Below are 20,197 nucleotides of genomic sequence, written 5' to 3' on the forward strand. Positions count from 1 at the left end.
TAAAGAAAGTAAGGCTGAATTTTTTTTCACCATGACCCTTATGGGGCTTCATACCTAACAAATCTGGCAAGGCTTTAAGACATCATGGAAAAGAAGCAAGATGTCAGAAAAATAGATGATGGATGACGATACATTACAAGCAACTATACTCTAAATGAAACTTGAACACAAATTTAAATGAAAGGTATAATCACGATAAAGGGTCATTACCATATTTATAATCAAAATCCTAAATCAAATATATACCTTTTTTAAAACTGAAAGCAGAACCAACAACATATTTCCGTATTATGTCCGTGCTGTCTGGACTTATCTGAACACCGACACGCAGCTCAGTCTCATTGAATTATAAATGATTAATCACAACTGGGCTTCACACAAAGTGTCCACGGGCTAAACAAAGCATGCAGGAGTCAATCAAGAGTGGTCATTTTGGCAGGGGGAGAAACGCCCACCTTAAGTGGGAACGTAGAGTATCTCATTTTCATAGGACGTTGACAGAGCCTTGATTTGAGACAGAGGAGATCTGCTAATTGGATCTTCTAATCTTCTAATTAAGCATTAGTGATTTTACTGGTGTGCCCGTGCTGCCTGCAGATAGAGGGACAATCAGGAATACAGCAGTGCTATGTGGGTGGGGTGTCATAAGAGCACATTGGCTTGTCAAGATCCACTTCCATTGCCTACAACACTCTTGGTTAAAGAGTGAATGTAATTAAAGTCCCAATGAACCTATTCATTGAACCTATTTAAAAATGTCAGTTAAATCTTTTGCCGCTCGGGTAACGCACTTCACCGCTTCCATACAGAGCACCTTGGCCTCAGATTTATGGAGCCTTTTTTCAAAACATCAAAGTTCTTCATTTTAAGGAGACAGCGGTGGCAGTAAAAAAAACCTGGCCAAAAAAAAAAAAAAAAAAGCTAGGGGTCAAAAAAAGTTGAAAATAAAATGTTAAACACCGATGTCATAAAATTTTGACATAACCAGTGATTTAAGAGATATTTCTGACTTTGCAGCCCGACACTGATTCTGAAATGTGTGATTCAGAGGCCTCATTATTTTTGATGTCTTGTACAGTAACAGTAAAAACCAAAAGCACCTCTGCTTCAGGATTTCAACCACATAATGTGTGATGTTAAAAAAGTACTCCTGCAATTCAGAACTGCACTTGCAGAAAATTGAAGGGCTCTCAAGAGACAGGTATTTTATAAAATATGGATCAAATCAATGCAGCATTGGCCAAAATATCCTGTGGGATGATCTCCAAAAACTGTGGTATACTCATAATACAACCAGCAGATTCTCCTCATAATAATCCACTCCAAGTATAGAAGCCTGACGATCATCAGCGTGATTTCATGTAACTCAAAGGGTAAAAGTGGAGTACTGTTTTGAAGCCTCAAGTCTGGCATTATTGTGTCGCCATCTTGGATTTAGGGTTAGGTTAGATAACCCTAACCATACCTAAGGGTATCCTCAGATTTGATAGGCAGCGTCACTTACAAGGTAGCCACACCTGAAATCATAATTTACATTATCGCCTATTTTACCCAAAATTAACATTATGTTGTATTGAAGAAGATGGCTGTTAGAAAGATTGCAGATTAAAGTCACATCCACTTTGGATTCACTTTCCAGACTTGGAAGCTCTGGCCACTATTTACAGAGTCAATGGGTAGATCCAATAAAAATAAAATAATTTACTTTTTTTTCTCTACTGCCTCAGCCATATAGATTTTGATGATAGCCTCAATTAGTTATGTCAATCGAGGGGAGTGACATAAGACTGAAATTTTATTTCCTGATACATAAAAAACAATGAAGCGCTAATTTCTTTAATCCTGGGGCAGTTCAATGTGTAACAAAATCCTTCTGCTGTAATTGAATTAGACTGAACAAAGAGTACAGTGAATACATCCTTTAATTTACTTCTTACTACTTAATTTATATCAATGAATTTTACTCAAGCACAATTCAGATGGGTGACCATGACTTTTATCAAAGTAATATTTTAACACAATATCTTTATTTTGACTAAAGCATGACTTTTGTGTATAAGGTTAATTTACACCTGGTAGACACAGACAAAGTAAGCTGGTATTCCTGTTTTTGTAGTATCTTGCTCATTTAATATAAATCTTTGTCCACATATTGATTACATTTTTGATGCCAAACAATGAGGCCAAATGTTTCCGCTTCTTGCAAAAATAAGCCAATAGTCCATCATCTCCTCAGGAACCTTGTTTTTTTTATTTCTGATGGAGCTATTCATCATTAATCTAATCACGGCCGGTCTTCAGCCGAAATGTGATATAATTATGGGCTATAACTGTTCTCAGGATATTACGCCGTATCTAGGCCACAGCTAGCTCGATAAACACCTTCTAATAATGGCTTTTAGTGGTCTCAGGAGTGACTTATCCAACACATTGAGGACTCTCAATGGCTCCCAAGGCCAAATGAGTTTGCAGCTTGTTGCAGAGATGCACATCAGTCCTGTTAATGGGGACAGTGTTTGGGAAAAAAAAGAAGAGGCCTACTGGAGCCTCCCTCCATCCACCAGACTGCCCTTTCTTCTCTCATGCACGATTATCAGCCCCCTACTCACACCCCCGCCAACACTCTCCTCCCATCCCGCTGTCACTGAGCTGCCTCCAGCCTCGGTCATTTCAACAGCGGCTGAAAAACTCCCCAGGATTTATGCTTGTGGCTGTGAAGGGTGGCCAGTAGCCTGCTTTGCGTGTGTGTGTGAGATCATGTCGAATGATTTTATTAATTTTTTTAGCCTGAGATGTGAGCGTTCCCTTGTGTTAGAAATCTCTTGACTTTAACAAAGATAAGGTCGAAAACAACTGACTGACAATTGATGATTTGTTCATTATAAAGAAGCGAGTGACAGTACATGACATTACTTATCGTCAAAAGCAGAAAGTAAATACGTGAAACTGTGTTAAAGTGATCCAAAGAGAAATGCTGTCAAGGTCAAAGTCACAGAAATGTAAGGCGCTGATTAAATTGACTCCCTCAAGTCAAGTCCTGTGTCTCTGCCGCTCTTGGTATATTGATAATAACAACAGAGGAGACTGTGTGTATCCTGGTGTTGTGAGACAGAATAGTATCAGTGAAATGACATCGGGGGCTTTGTGTAGATCTGTGTACACAGCAGACAGCCCTGGGTGAAGGAACTGTGCCAAGGAAATGAGGGACTAATCCTGGAAAAAGAAGCCTGAAACAATGGCCGCATTTCCATACATGCAGTAAACAGACTGTAGTGCATTCTCTGGTCAAGGTCGTACACGCAGCCAATCCTCGCTGACTGTACACATTTACATAAATCAACAAATGAAAGAATCCGTGTAAATATCTGAACCTTCACTCACCTTTTTAGCATGCAGGGAACAACTCGACAGGGTCCTTATTTATAAACAACAACATAGGATGTCAGCGTCATTCATTACATATGATTCGTATGAGCATTCTCTCATCCGACACCACTACGGTTAAAGACCGGTCAAGGTTAATAACTACTTGGTTATTTTTCCTCCTCAATTTCCCCTCGAGTCGCTCTTGGGTTGGAAAAAGACTGGCAGATTCTCGGGCTGGGTTCGAAATTGCTGCCTTTATAAAGTATGCACGGATCCATGCAGAATGCATTGCGCCTTGGACCCTCGTGCTCATTTAGCCTCCACAGTCTGTAGTGCAAAATTTAAACACAAAGTACGTGACTGGGAATGCAGATTTAATGCACTGTCCCCCATCTTTGCTTTCATGGTTTGGGTTCTTCTTTTAGTTATTACCTGTTTGATTTTATAAGTACTACCCTCATTTGTCATGTTTTGCTCTTCACTTCCTTTCTTTGTCATTTTGCCTTCCTTCCTGCTTAACTACGTTTTATTTCTTACATTTCTTAATTAGTTTTTGTGAATTTAAAGCCTGTGTTTTTCCCTTAGTCTTTGTCAGTTTATTTTCCCACGTGAGTCCTGCATCTTCTGTGTTTCTCATTAGTTCCCTGGTTCTGTCTTCGCCTCGTGTTTTACCTGCATTTGTGTTTGGTTAAGTTTTTTGCTCTTGTGGACTGTGCATGCCTCTGAGTATCTTGTGTTTGGGTCCCTTTTTGATACGCGCAAACAGTTTCTCTCTCCGTGGCTCAGTCATTTTGAGATGTCTTCTGCTGCTGTTGTGGGTCAGACTAGCCAGTAAAGCATTCTGGCTTGCATCTTGACCTACTGCAATTTGTCTTGTTTAGGCTGAAATGATGAGTCTAAAATTGCGGGCTCACCTATACCGGCACCAGCCATGAACAACGATTGCCACCGCATGACCGACAAGTAGTCTCCATGTCACTGAGGTTTATACACCACTTCTTTTGTAAGGACATGCAGATGAAATCTGTTCTTCCATATTCTTGCCGAAGCACTGTCTATACATAGTGCTCAACTGCAGACAACACTACTGCAGACTCTCACACATACTGTACATAAAGACTGGCTCCCACCAGGGAAAATAAGGATGTATGTAAACAATGTCAGGGAAGTCTCAAAAGGACTGTTATAATTGAAGTTTCATACCATCGTTTAATCACAGCTACTTAAATAAGAGAAACGGCAATGTGTGTTAACTGCGGTTCAAATCAGTGAGGACGTGGTCTTAATTTATACTGAACGAGCACAAAGTGGTTATTCTAAAACACTGTGATATTTGACCTTTGTCACAAAGACCTGTGGCGGCTAAATGTTGCAGAGTCAAGAGAAAAAAAATTAGAATCGAGCCATTATGTAAAGATGGAGGCCTGGCAGAATATTCTCTACATTATCACAGTCACTGTTTGCCTGCTTTGTCATGCTATTTTGGCCGTCTTTGAGGAGCAGTGTTGTGGCACAATCTCAGTCTGGTGTCACAACGCTGACAAAAACCTGCAGTGATAATAAAATCCTTTAGCAGGGCCGATTGCATGGTGTCAGCCTCTAATCCAAGCCTCACCTCAAAGGAAATTCAGACCAGCTTACATGCATGGATGGCGTCAGGAGGGAAAAGAAAATCTCTATTCCATATACAGCTCGCATTATAGCCAGAAGTTGTATCAGTGCTGCTGAAAGCGAGAAAAGCCAGTGACAATAGAAGATCTCCAGTACCGGCTGTCTAATAATGCTAAGGGTGTTGTTTATTGATAGATTTTCCAAATATCTTTGAAATAACAAATCCCTAGTTGTAGTTCCATGAAACCAAACTGGGACAACTTTTACTCAAGCTTTGCCTGCCAACACCCAGACTGATCACCACAAAAGGGAAGAAGATGGCACAAGAGAGCGACCAAGCCTTGGAAGGAAGCATTTGCTTAGGAGCTCACATTGGAGAGAGGGAGAAGAAAAGGAGGGCTGCATACTGGATATTGATATACAATTTCAACTGAAAACTGATCATATTGATTTCAGGAACCCATGTAGCCCATATCCCATACTATGGCTAAGAGGTCTTTCCTTATATGTCACTCTAAATGTTCCAAGTTTTCTTTTCTCTGCCTCTGTGTCCTCCATGTCAACGCTGGCCAAGCCAAGCTAACAGAAACAACACAACTGTCTCGGATGGAAGTTGTAAGACTTTGCTGCTGTCATGGCAACAATGAGCCTAAATGCAAATAATAATAAGTGCATTCAAAAGCAAGGCAGATGCAGGTCACATACCTCGGGAGAAATAATGCAAGCCTCAATCTCACCACCTGCCTCGTCTGCCTGCTCGGAGCTTAAAATATCAACAACATCATGAAAAGTTCACATTTCCACCTGGTATTAACATGTAACCTGTATCTGAAGTCATTATCTCGAGAATGACACATGACCATAGGCTTCTCCATTAACAGCTGCTATTATTGAGCATTCTCCTTTCTCAGTTCTTCCCCCATTTAGATCTGTAACGATATACATATTAGACAGGCGAAGCTGGCGGACTTATCAACATAATGCTTCTCAGGTCAAAGAAAGGAATGAGGGATATTCTCAAGGGGCTGCTACAAAGTGCAAGGCGAGGGTTATGTGACAGAAAGGGTCAACCAAAGTCATCTATTAGCTACTTCTCTGTTGCCTCACTTACAAGGCTAAGGTTACTAATGCTTTCAGAATGTATATAATGTTAATGCTTAACTAACATAATGTAAAAGTACCATATGGCTGTTCAGTCCGTCCAACACTTCGATCGACCTTATCTCAACAACTATTGGATGACTTGCCCTACAATTTGGGAAAGACACTCAAGATCCCCAGAGGATCAACTGCAGTTGCTTCATTCATCCTTTAACTTTTCTTCTGACTAATACTTTTGCTTCATAACCAGGAGTCTACAAAAATAATTGCAACTTCCATCAGCATCACTTCTACTTCTACTGCTGCTAGAGCTTCAGTCAGCTGTGATGGAAACACAACACCTGGACATGCTGAAGCATTTCAGTTAAGGACGTTGACGTTGTTAATACTTTTCCATCCGTGTTGTTTAAGCAGCACTCAGACATCATTCAGTCGGAGTTTGAAAGAGAGATTGAAATAAAAGATGTCACGAAATCTAACCACCACTATGTTCTGTGTCTGCGCTTTAAAGCTGCCTGACTGGGACTGTACATGTGCAACTCTCAACAGAGATGAGAAATAAGCGAAGTGACAAACCAGACAAAAGAAATTAAATAGAAAGGCCAACTCTTGCACATACATGCTAATTTTGGTGTGGTATCACAGAGCTGTTACTATAACTTATTTAAGCTATAACTCTTGTCCAGTCTTGTGACATTACACTGTAAAGGCAATTTAAACCAATCACACTGACTCACCTCAAGATGTAGGTCCGTTGATGTGATTGCAGTGCATTCTTCGTGCGTTTACACCTGCCTGATGTGTATTTATGTACCTAATTTACCTAAGATATCCAGTTGTAGATTTTATGTTAGATCTACACTTGGGCACACACTGTTTTTTAGAAGACAGCTACTAATAGGTTCCAAGGCGAAACAGGCTATGGGAGCAGTTAACATGATTCCAGGCTAAAACGAGTGAGAAAACACAAAATAAACTGTTGACCGTGATTTCTCTCAGTGTATCTAGCAAAACTGGGGAGATAAGTGACAGATAGGAATACTATGAAATTTGCTTGACAATAACACTGATGTTTACAACATCATTTTATATATAATTACCATAGGTAACATGCTGAATTGTTAGTGAGAGGTTTAAAGACGGTTTGTGAGAGATGATGTGATAGCAGTTGGTGAGGGACTGCTCAGATGGAGCAGGTGTTATCATTCCAGCAGGTAGCAGCGCTGGGCACCAGATGAGGATGATTGACAGTTTGGATTAATGTGAAATTGTCTCACTAGTTTGTGTGCATATGGTGGCCTAGTGCAAGCAGTTTTGATTAAAGCAAGGACATTAAAAAATTATGAAGACACACACAGCGCTACTACCAATATTTCCTTATGAGTTTTGGAAGAAAAAAAATGAACGTCTTCTAACTAAAACATATCATAGTAACATAATAATACAATACAATATTTGAATATTTTGATTTGGTCATTTGTGAAATGCAATTAAAATAAAAATCTAGCATGATGTTGTAATAGAAGTTGGGGTTTAAAATCTGGGCTATTGAGAATTTATACATTTATATATTCTGCTTTATGTATGAATTTATCAACTGGCACCACATTTTCACTCAACTCGTTAAATACAGCGACTCATTCAGTGGCCCAAAGATTCAAACAGTGACTTACCCCTCTAGTGTTAGTTTTGCATATGCAGGGCTCAAAAATTAAATTAGCAATAATACATATGCAACGTTTGGTTAGACTTTCAAAATAAAGTTTGCTGACCAAAATGTATAATAAATCTTGATTACCTCTGCCAAGGAGGTCATATTTTTGTTGGTTCTTTGGTTTGTCAGTTGGAATAAAAAGAAAAATACCAAACAGATTTCTAAAAAAACTTGGATAGAGGATGGGTCTCCACCAAGAACATACCTCATTAATCTTTGGTGTGGATCTGGATAACTTGAAGAATCCAGGAGCACTTTCTTTAAAAACTGACATAAACTGTATGTTGCTGGATTTGAAAATCTCATTGGCTACATGATGCATCCATCAATTGGAGGCTGATGTGTAAATGGCTCAGGAGAGAGGATAAAAAGAAAGGGTGGGTCACTACATGGTCACTCAATGGCTGTTGTAAGCTATAGGGCGGGCATATAAGGTCAAATGAGCTGTCAATCAAACGGTGCCATCTCAGGATCTCTGGTATAGAGGGATAATGGTGTCTGCTGTGAAATGAAAAATCTTTTTACAAATAAAAGCATAAAAAAGTTCTAAACACTTGATCACATACAGGACTCAAATTCTGGTCTCCAGGCAGAAAATCCTGTGTAGGAGGACCATTCATCCACCCTTGCCACCATCCACTAGTGGGGACCTTCCCGAAATGAGGCCAGAGAAGTAACTACAGCAATACTTTGAAGCGTATGGCAACTGACCTGCTGCTGTCATTGGAAAAAGGTTCTGATGGTTCAACTGCCAGTAGGTCTGCTGAACAACTTTGGACGCTAAAGTATGACTCCACAACAACACAACGTTCAAAATATGTGAGCCACCCGGTGACCTGTTTAATAATCTTCTGTTTAATAAACTTCAAGCAGCTTTTGCTGTTCAGACTGATTAAAACCATCAGATTTGTGTCACAGGTGAGGAGAAAAATCCCGACTGATTACACTTCGCTGTCTATTTCATCATGTGGAAGGCAGACGGAACCTTAGAGGTTCACTTAACTTCCAGCAGGTGGTGAGTTATGAGAGGAGAAAGAGGTTTTGGAGGGGGGACCCCTGTTTGTCACCTGTCACATTCAGTTGTGAGTCTGAAACTAATTAAGGCAGCATATGTGCCTCAATTGAAGCGAGCCTCAAATGCAGGTTCGAGCCAGCGCGTGCCAGCCAGAAAACGCACAAACACACCTTAAATAAATTCCATAACGGAATGAAACCAGAGCTTTTTAGAGCTTCAGATGTTTTTGTTTAATTTCTAAAGGGGCAAAAGTGTTTTTCCACTCACTTTAAATCATGATGGAATGAGTGTGTAAAACAAGCTGCAAACTCCATTTTGTAAAGATTTCCTCAGCGACCCCGGAGTGCCACCCAGGAGTGACATCTATGCCCTCCCAAGAGAATTCATCAAATTCCGTGTCCTTCCCTTTCAGAAACAAATCTTCCAGATATTCCACATTTGTTGCATTTGTTGACCGGTAGGGACCCAGGAAAGACAGCTTCTGCTAAATGTATTGAACATTCATATCTATTCACAGTCACTTGATGTCTTAGTGTGGGATGTCATTATTGTTGTTTTTGTATATTACTCAAAAGACTTTAATGCAGCTGTAAATACTGTTTTCCTCGCAGGCTTTTAACACACAACAAATATATCATTATAAATGGAGAGAGGAGAGTGAAACACAAAAAAAAAAAAAAAAAGTCAAGGGACAACATGTTTTCACTCCCAATTTGTCAAATTTGGCAGCTGGCAGTTTGTGGCCTTCAAAGTATGATGCTCTAATTACACTGTAGTGCCAATTTTGCACATGAGGGGTTCTGTGGCCAAGTTAGCAACAATAGGTAATATGCTAAAGCATGCTGACAAACGGTTTAATTATCATGACATATAAACTTCAGGTTTAGTCTCTAAAACTACTTGGTTAGGTTTAGGAAAAGAGTGCAGTTTGTGATGCATTAATTATGTTAGATCTTGTAACTTATAGCATTATCCAATATTTTTCATCACAATACTGTCCAGCCCAAATATCACGATAGATGATATTATCTTGGTGTTGCCCTGTTTAGTTAACAACTGCTCACGGTGAAGATAACATACAGCCTCATTCAGTTCCCTTTGGTTGCCCTTTTCTTCTGCTTTAAAATTGAAATATTGCCAAAATGGCAAGCTGGCCTTCTTCTAAGTAGTCCTCATGTCTGTATGTTAAAGTGCTGCCTGCATGCCGGCACATCAGGCCAATTAACCTCAAATAACTTCTTAAATATCGATGTGCATTGCATCCCCTGCCATGACAGCTTCCCGTGCATTATCTTTTCAAAATAAAAGACAAAGATGCAGTAACAGCTGTTCAAATGGATATTGTGAAAAATATTGCACATGATGTCAAATATCAGAATGTTCTGTAACATCGAATATCGGCTCAGGCCTACTTCCATGGCCTTATTCACTTACTTAAAGAAAGTTATGTAGGTGACGTAGCTCACATCACAAAATGTAAGTGACTTAAGTTACGTCATTTATGTATCTATGTTAAGTTACTTAAGTCAGGGTCTCTGCAGGTTTGAACAAGTCAAATTTAAGACTTTTTAAGACCTTTTTAAGAACTTTTTGAACTAAATTTAAGACATACACGAAGTACGAAAAAGTAAGGAAAAATGCGGCCCCAGAATTACTTATTATCACATTTACAAATAACCACATTTATTGCCATTCACAGAGCAGCTCAAACAATGAAGAATGGAGTGAATGAGTGTGTGTCAGGGTTATTATAGTTTTAACGTTTTCATTAGTTTTTATTTTAACTTAGTTTTTCAGTTTGTTTTTTCATTTTAGTTTAGTTTCAATTGGTTTAACAAGTGACCTAAGTAGTTTAAGTATAGTTTTTATCAAGGAATTTAATTTGAGTTAACTATAATAACCCTGGTGTGTGCGCACACACACATACACACACTGACACACACACAGTGTTCAAAATCGAAAGCACCTCCGCTTTCAACGTCGGAGTTGGGCCAAAGATGGTTTGAATGTCGCTTGACTGTTAGGTGGCAGAGGCAGTGCAGAGTTCGGGTCGAGCAGAGCTGGATGAAATTGGACCGGGAACTGGTGACAAAGGCGTACAGAAGTGTGTGATTACGTGACTTCGCTGGAGACTTTTAGAAGCTAACTGGTGTTTTTCCAGCGCTTTCACGCCGAGTGTGCCAAATTTGAGGGTCCTCTGGCAGATTCCGCTGTCGAAGTCGTTCTGGGACTGGCGAAGTGTGCGGCGATAATTTCCAACCACGCTGTTGGCAAAATACTACTTACGTTCCTGGATACTTCAGACAGAAGAACACACGGAGATGACTGTGAATCTCACCAATACATTTCCTCAAAAGAAAAAAAAAAAAGGCGATGACGGAAGCGGTTAATGAACATACATATTTAAGACCCGACTAAATGTAATTTAAGACCTATATGCAAAATATGAACGTATTTAAGACTTTTTAAGGCCTAAAACTGAGATTGTCAAATTTAAGACTTTTTAAGACTTTTTAAGACTCTGCGGATACCCTGTAAGTGACATAACCTAAAAACAAATCACTCTTGGTAACAAACATGTTGGTGAACTGCACTCTGGAAGGTCAGTCTACTGAATACAGGGCAAAATTTCCAGTTTATTTTACATATCTTAATGTATGGATGTTTATCGCCAATCGACAGCATTTGCCACTTAATTGCTGGAGGTTGTAGGATTCTCTACATCAACCATTATGTTCTCTGTTCAGATTTGACAGAGTTTTGAATCCGAGAAAGATGGGGCGTTTTTTTTTTTTTATTATGCTAATCCTTGAAATTAGACTCTTGGTTGAGGTTTACAAGGTTCAACCAAGGCCAAAACCACCTCATCTTCATCAAAGCAAATCCTTTGTGTGCACGCAATCATCAAACTACCGCTGTGGCTGTCAAAAAGCTGCCACTGTGTCCCTTTTAACCTACCAATATGTCATGTAGACAGTGATGCTGGCAACGCCATCTGTCCCTTTGATAGTCAGACGACCCAAGATCACCTGTGCACTGCTGTCTCAAAGTCTGCAAGGACTCTGTTTTCAAATCAAAGGGATAGTATTTGGAATTCAGCCAAATTTTAAAACACATCTTTCCCAATTGTGTCTATCCTCAGAGCGATACACAGACGTAGGCTTCTCTTCACAAAAATGCTTCTTACTTGGCTGCCCCATGCAGCTGTAATCAAGAGCCTGAAGACAAATCACCACATTTGTTACCCATCAATACCTGATGGTGATTAGGCACATTGTGATTCTGTCATTTATTGAATACCTTGTCACTTTAATGACATCCAAATTTGAGAGCTTGGTCCTTGGATTAAAGGGAAAAGTCCTGTGCTTCACCTGCCGCAATCCCACTCTGAGCAAAGTGGCCATTATACCGCTGTATTCCTCTCCACTATTAGATCTCTGAGAGCGGCTCAATTATCCCACTACTTTCACAGGCTTGCTGACAGCCGCGTTGGCAGGTGTGTCCTTTCCAGACGCGCTCACCTCTCCGGATGGGAAATTAGTCAGTGCAGCTAGCCATCAGTTAAAGCAACTGACATCTTCCACCAACATGCCCTTTCATTAAAAGTGAGGAGATAGAAGTGAGATGAGAGAAGCAAATGCTGGATGAACATCCAACACCAAAATTATGGTTCTGAACTGTAGAACACTTTAAGAAACAAACTAGTACTACAGGAAGTTGATTTACCTCATTCAGTTAACATGACACCACAATAATATCCCTCAGAAGTTCTGATTACTGAGTGTGTTGTCGATGCAAACCTTTTGTCACACAATGCCGCTGAACACAACTGACAGAAATAATGTATTTGGTGAAACTCTCTACAACTGGCTCTTCTGGAAGTTTCATCTTCTTGTGTTTTAAAGTTGCAATGCTCATGTCAGTTGGAGCGAGAATGTTAGTGTACTATGCTAATAACAAAACAGTGCACTATTAACACAAAAATAAAACAGTGTATGCTAGGTTTGTAATAATAATCTGCCAAAGGGCCAGAATAGAAATTAATACACTCCAAAAACTCAAAATCGCACGTATATTGTATATTACGTACATTGGTATATTGGTCTAAAAACACATTTCTATAACCATTCAGTTCTAGTCAAGATATTTCAACTAGAACTGAATATAACAACTGATATAAGACACAATCACCTTGTAGTATAGTAATAATATTTCAGTGAGATATAGAACTCCTGTTCTTAGACAATTATTTCTTGTTCCAATGGGAGTTTTTTATTTATTTATTACAAGCAAGAGACAAAATCCCAGTTTCCTAAAACTGTTTTACACTGTGAAATGTAATAATGTGAGAATTTCATAATGTTCATCATTGGCAAATGGCCAATTAATAGTTACTCAACTTGTATAAAAAGTTATAATTTCTTTATCTTATATGTATTTTTTGTTTATCCATTTATTCTTTGTTATGTTTGCTCCACTTTATTAAGTGTCCTTGGGTACCCTGAAAAGGTGCTATACAAATTAAATGTATTATTATTATCATTATTATAGTTATAGTTATGGCTTTTCAAAACATTTATTAAGGCATTGGAAAGGTTTATAAATATCAGTTTTAACTTTGCAATGTTCATCCAAATAATGTTTATAGATGAACTACACAGTATCAATTGACTATTTACACAGTGTTATAAACATCAGTTGCATGTTACGTTACACAATTTCTTAATTAATGCTTTCCAAAGCATTTCATTGTCTGTTAACAGTCAAATAACAATTAACTAGTTTTATTAAGTATACAGTTACCATTTAGTAATTAACATTATTGTAAGGGGCAACCTGCATGATATACAATTTTCTAGTATTTTAATCATACTAGATTTTTTTTTTTTTTCAACACACAATGGTCTAAATGTGCCTTTAAACGCTTTCCTACAATGTCAGGAACCCGGAAACACTGCTCTCAAAACCTCATTTCCAGCCTCAGCAGGTAGCTACTTTCATCAAAAAAGCTTGAGTGTACAGTGTCTGCCCAGCACCGAACAGTGGACTGACAAAGATAGCGACGAGCTGAAATCTGGTGGAGCAGTAAGGTTAGCTAAAGAACCAGAAATCTTTTTTTTTTTTTTTTTTGTAATAGCTTGTGAAGACCAAAAAAGGGCTATATGTAAAGTGAATATCAGGCTTGGATTGACTTTTCTAAATCACAACTCCAAATGAATCCTGATGTTGCTACATCTGCTAGATGTGTAAGTACACCATTTTTTTAGCAAAAGCGACTTTACTAAAATGTAACATATTAAACTACATATAGCTTGTTGCAGAGTTTTGCTCACCAGAAGAAAAAAATCTAAATAAAACTTGTCATGTATGATGAGTGTGTGACTGTGTACTCCACCACTGGTCTGTGATACCCCCAAATAAAAAGTGTTTTCTGATAAACGTTAATGCTATTTTGATAAAGACTGCTTTGGTCAAAGTAATTGAAAGAGGTTTCACAAGTGAAAGTGACTTTGTAGCACTTCTGAGAGCCAGATGTGTAGTGATGTTTATCAACAAGCATAATTAAATCACTCATTATGTCTCAGGTTTTCCAGTTACTGGGTCACTCTCATTTCGGCGTCAGAGCTAAAGCTTCATTTATAAGAACAAAATGTTTCAGCACCTACTTCTCCCTTCCATCCAGCACCTCATCTCCGAGTCTCTTCTTTTTCTCCGCCGCATGTTTAATTTGTTTCCTTCTGCCCTCCACGCCTCTTCCCATGTACCTGTCCTATTTTAGAGGGAAATGGACAATCTCTGGAAGAGCCTTCCAGCTCAATAGTGTCTCAGCTTCCTCTCTCTTTTAGTCACGACAAGCGGGGCATCGTCATGGCAACAACATTTGCGAGGATATGGGGAGCCAGGCGGTCAGCACTGATGCTTTTCTAACGGGCTCTGACTTAGTGTCACACGCCGGGCATGGAAATATACATGAATTAGCATTTTCCAAATACATTGGGATTTTTGAAAATTGCCCTGGTGACGGCTAAATTATTCATTATGAGTTCAGATAGACAATCTAGGGGAACATTAAACTACATTCACCTAACGTTCTCAATTGATTTAGCTCAAAATAATCATGAGTAAAGTTTAATATTTTATTCATATGATTTTTTATTTACAGAGACTCGGATGGGCTGTAGAGAGAGAAACAAAAGCCACTACTACATCAATTGCCTGTGCATGACATACAATTTGTTCCCACATTTGGTGGTTGATCCATGTACCTTAGATAAGTTTACACAGAGCCGGCAGAACAGAATGTGTCTAACAATCTTCCGATCTAATTTAGATAAAACAATGGCCACAGAGGAGGTTGGAGCGCCGGGGGAGTGCTGGTGTTTCCACCTCTAGGACAGGAGCTTTGGTCTGCCAGAAGGAGGCATGTGTGTGGGCAGAGTCAGCTAATAGGACCACTAACTGAGCTGACTAGCTAATAGTAGCTACAATTAGTGGCTGTTAGTGGTTAATTTAGCAGCATATAGATCTATCCGTCCATTAGGAAACTTCCTCATCAGGCAGACTCAGTTAATAGGACTACTAGCTGAATGGCTAACTGAGCTACCTAGCTAATGACAGCTATAGTTAGTGGTTTAGCAGCAAGTGAAGCTATCTGTCCAACAGGATCACACTGATCTCATCCATGGTCTGATTAACAGAAATCAGTTATACTCACCAAAACATGGGAATCAATTTTATCTTGTGTACCCGCAAATAGCATTTTGGGCACTCAGTGTATTAAATAGCCTAGCCTTTTTCTCCTGCTATGCCATCTCCAAAAGTTAAAGAGTTATAGAACTTAGGCATACAGTTCTCACCGGGTCCAACCAAGCTCCTAAAAGCGACTATACGTTGGGTTGGTGTGGGCATGTTTTGCCTGGTGCAGGTGAGATAATAAAATCCAATTCTGGAGGAATGGTTTGAATAATTTATAGAGAGTTTGAAGGATCATCAGTTGCCAAAATGAAGCACAATGTTGAATAATAGTATGAGGAAGGGTTTTATAACCCTGGAAAGTAATTACAAGCAATCATTTGATCACAATACTGTTACACCATAGTACGACACTGTTCATGTTTCAGATTAAACCACCAGGACATGATTGACACTGGACATGACCAGATGATGTTAGATTGTGTTGCAACAAAAGTTTGCAAACAAAGTTTTTTGCTGGCGCTAAAGTTGGTCTGAACAGAACCTCAGACAGCATAGGCCTGATTCCTTTGGGGATTCCCTAGAGAGAGAGCACATACATTCACTTCTCATTTCAGGTACACCTACAGTAGCTGCAATGATCCAACTTTCATGAAGGTTATAATGTTTAAGTTTTGGTGAAAGGTCTTTGGTTTTAATGTATGAACATTTCAAAGGGATTAGATTGTGGTGCTGCGGAACTGTATAGCATTACGCTGAGAGTTTCATCTGTTATTCAGCCTAAAACCATTGATGTGAATTGGTTTGACAGAAAAATAAAAGCAGCTGCAGCTAACATTAATAATGTGCTATTTTGTTAATTGCTGCATTTGTGTAGACGTTTTATAAGTCTTCTACCATTTGCCTTTAATTAACCCATTGGCACGCACGCACGCACACACACACACACACACACACACACAGACACACACACACACACACACACACACACTTGATTGAACCGCCAACCCTGTGACTACGACCTGCTCTACCTCCTGGGCCACAGACACTGACGCTGATTACTTTAATTAAGTCAGCTAGAATTCTCAGTTATATAAATTATTGTTAATGTACCCTATCAACTTACTTTATAAAAAGCTCATTATGATTCCATGTAATCAGACCTGAAAAATGTATCCCTCAATAGGCAAATGAATACAGCTATATGATTTAATGATTATGATTCAATAAGTATTATTACATGGATTGCACACTTTGTTCAGTTCTTCACTGACTCATCTCTGTCAATATGTATTGAATCAAGTTTTAAGTCATTACAAAGTGATTCACTATTTACTGAACTCCTGTCTGCACTGTGCTCAGGCTGGACACCCACATGGGTGACTGTCTGATCAGACCTCTCCTCGGGACTGTGTGGGTTTGTGTACAGACCGTCTCTGATCGATATCTGTGACTCTCCTGTTTGTTTTACACCTATTGAACCTACAATAACAGATTTTTTTTTTGGGACATGTGGAAGCAAAGTAAACAAGTTGTGAACACAAAACTGACATATCATTGCTCTTAAATGTGAAATGTTGTGAAATGATGGCATAGGAGCAGTGACCGAAAACAGTAAGGTTGTCGGCAGGACAGCTTAACAATGAGCTGAAAGTAACTTGAAAACTCTTTAAATCTGAGCTGGGCAAGCAACCCCTTTCACGTTGTTACATTTGACAAATACACAACTGAAGCCTTGATTGTATAAGTAGCAAATGCAATTCTTCAAATAATTTATAAAATGATTTAGTTTCTTAAAATGAAGTAGGTCTAAGCTTGTGTTTTCCAGTCATGACAATGTGCGTACAAATACCTTGACTTTACACTTTCACTTTGCATGCACTTCACACACCAAAGTCCAATTTTGCATGAAGGTGACACGCCAATGTCAGATGCCAGAATAAAATGTTGGCATTTACCTTTTCTGCAAACCACTAATATGTTCACATTTGTATGTGTCATATGTACCATATTGACATTTAGACCATACGTGTCATATCACGTTCACACTACATGCTTATGACCTGACATTATATCGGGAGGTCGATCTCCAGCTGTGTATTTGTGGCGACAGGACAGGGTGCTTTTTAATGTGACCTCAGGTGTCCTGTCCTGTTTGTGACCAAAGCAAGTATTTCAAGCCAAAACATGATCTTTTCCGAACTTTTACTAAGTGTTTTTTGTGCCTAAACCTAACGAGGACTGTATTTTCAATAGTAGGAAGAACACAGTATGCTTCAAGCTATAGAAGAAGAGTCAGCATGCAGACAATTTCATGTGTTACACAGTTCATTTTGCAGAGGGAGCTAGAGATTAGATTAGATTAGATTAAGTGGACAAACACTTTACCCGCACTTTTAGTAAGTATGTTAAAATGCTGACCTTGATTACATTTAAAGTAAATGGTGTCTCGTCAACATCCTATTCATTGTTGATAACCTCTATAAAGCAGCTGGATTTATGGTTTTATCTCCTGGAGGGGGAAAAGGCTCTGTGCTGTGTTCAGAACAAAGTAGGTTTAACCTTCAAGGAAAAATAAGCAAAGGTTTCAAATGTGATCAGTATGTTGTGAGCTCGTCTTTAAGGTTATATCTGCAACTGCTCGAAGGCTCTGATGTGTGTGGCTGGCTGTGAGTTGAAATGAGTTGTTAACTCTTGCGAAAAACAAACCGCCTAATACCGAAAACCTCATTTCACATCAGCATAATCCTTGTGGAATAAGTGAGTGTTAATTATATTTAAATATTCCATAAAACACCTGAACCCACCGCTAATGTTCATTCAACAAACGTGTATGCATATTAATGAACTCCAATCTCCATCAATCCAGCGTGAAAATCCATTCATCTGGTTGTAGCCCATGTTCTTTTGCCCTTTACAAATATTTTATGAGACTGAAATACCGCAACTGAATATCAATGTTTTGATTATTCCACTTTTTCTTTTAAGCAACTGAAACAGGACACATCTGACACCTGCTCTGTTACATTTACTGTACACAGAATGTAAATGTCACATTCAATCTCTTCTTGCTTCTGGTTTCTACCAGCTCCTGAGGGCAATATCTGGCTGTTTAGCTGCTAAATGCTCCACTGTGCTCACGAGCTAGTTGTGGAATTGTGTCTGTGTGGCACTAAGCAGATATTGTACAGTTGTTTTTTAGAGTTTTCACTGAAAACAGCTGCCTAAATATATGCAAAGGCAAATTAAAACCCAGTTGGGGGATATTTCTGACTGCATTTGTGCTTCTCTGAGAGTTTTCACCATTATCCCAATTGAACTCTCAGGAAAAGCAACAGTCAGACAGCTGGATGTGTTGGAGAGGAAACCAGATTACAATGTTAACAAGTAGTTATATCTACTAAAAAATGTAATATATACAAAACAGATATTTTTAAGGTAAAATTGGGATCTTGAGCTGTTTTTGTGGCGACCAAAGCCGGTATTTAAAGCCAAAACATGATCTTTTCCTAACACTTACCATTAAAGCATCAAGTGTATTATGTGCCTAAACCTATCCAGACCATAAGCACACAATTCTGATCATAAAATTTGAACCAACATCTCGAAAAATGTTAAGTTGCAACATGAAAAAATTTACTGTTTCAACATATCATATCATATTTTGTGCGTGGTATTAGCATGCAACAGAATGTAATGAAGGGCTGAATATAAACTGATGCTGTGTTCACACATAAGCTAAATGAGTATGGTGGTAAAGCACCTTCAAATGGAAAGATCTGTCACTGACATTTTCCACTGGGGCCAAACAGGTCCAACCTGCAGTCCCAGCATATTCAACACCTAGAGGGATTCAATACCGTGGGCTGTAAAAGAAACCTGCACGAGCCATGGAAAGGTTAAATGGTTTGGTCCTTCAGTCAGCTAATTTATATATTTTAGCTTGCAGCATCTAAAGAAACACATTTCCATGTGCATCCCATTTCGACATAGTTCATACAACAGTTAATGATGAAAGTAGGTGTACACATGTTCCTGTTTTTAAGTTATTCTGAAATTTGTTTTGTGGTGCTGAATGATACAAAACTGAAATACCACGAAGAGGATGGTTATGAGGGAACTCTGGCTCACTTTTTGCTTCATAGGCCCAGAATTTGACCATTAAAGCAAACGAGTGAGTCAGTTTCCTGATGGAGCAAAACTGAGCACATGCTTAATCGAAAGTTTGTGACCATACGTTCGTGAATTTGTTCGCACAAATTATGAAAGTGGAGCCGGGGAAAATAATGAAAAAGGGGGATGCAAATTAGGCAAAATGAGAAAATGATGTATATCATCTTCATTCAAATTAATGAGAACGAGTAAATGAGGTCTATTTTTGCCTCCACACAAAATCATCTCATGCTGTTGATATAATCAGTTCTGGCCTCGAAGTGGGTTTTATTCCTCTGTGGCACCTTCAGGGAAACACTGTAATTGGTTAGTTGGTGCAACCATTTCACAAGTGCAGTTCCAGCAAAGAGAAGAGGAAAAAGGGATATTTATGCCCTGCCTGGCTCTTTGCAGTAAAAGAAAGTGACATAAACATCTTTGCTTTACAATTAATGCAACAAAAATCAAATGTAGTCTGGCTTCTCCTTGGCAGGTGCTTTGTGGCCTCCAAAGACAGGTCAGTACAACCAATGGCTGACTGACAG

At 39.0% G+C, this 20,197-nt stretch overlaps 1 protein-coding gene across 4 annotated transcripts in view; it reads right to left on the reverse strand.

Moving 5' to 3' along the window:
- Positions 1–20,197, reverse strand: part of cadm1a (cell adhesion molecule 1a) — a 442,188-nt gene that overhangs the window by 16,936 nt on the left and 405,055 nt on the right. The gene's annotated exons all lie outside the window — the stretch shown is intronic.

This window comes from Sparus aurata, chromosome 13, assembly GCF_900880675.1.
Source record: "Sparus aurata chromosome 13, fSpaAur1.1, whole genome shotgun sequence".
NCBI classification, from domain to species: Eukaryota; Metazoa; Chordata; class Actinopteri; order Spariformes; family Sparidae; genus Sparus; species Sparus aurata.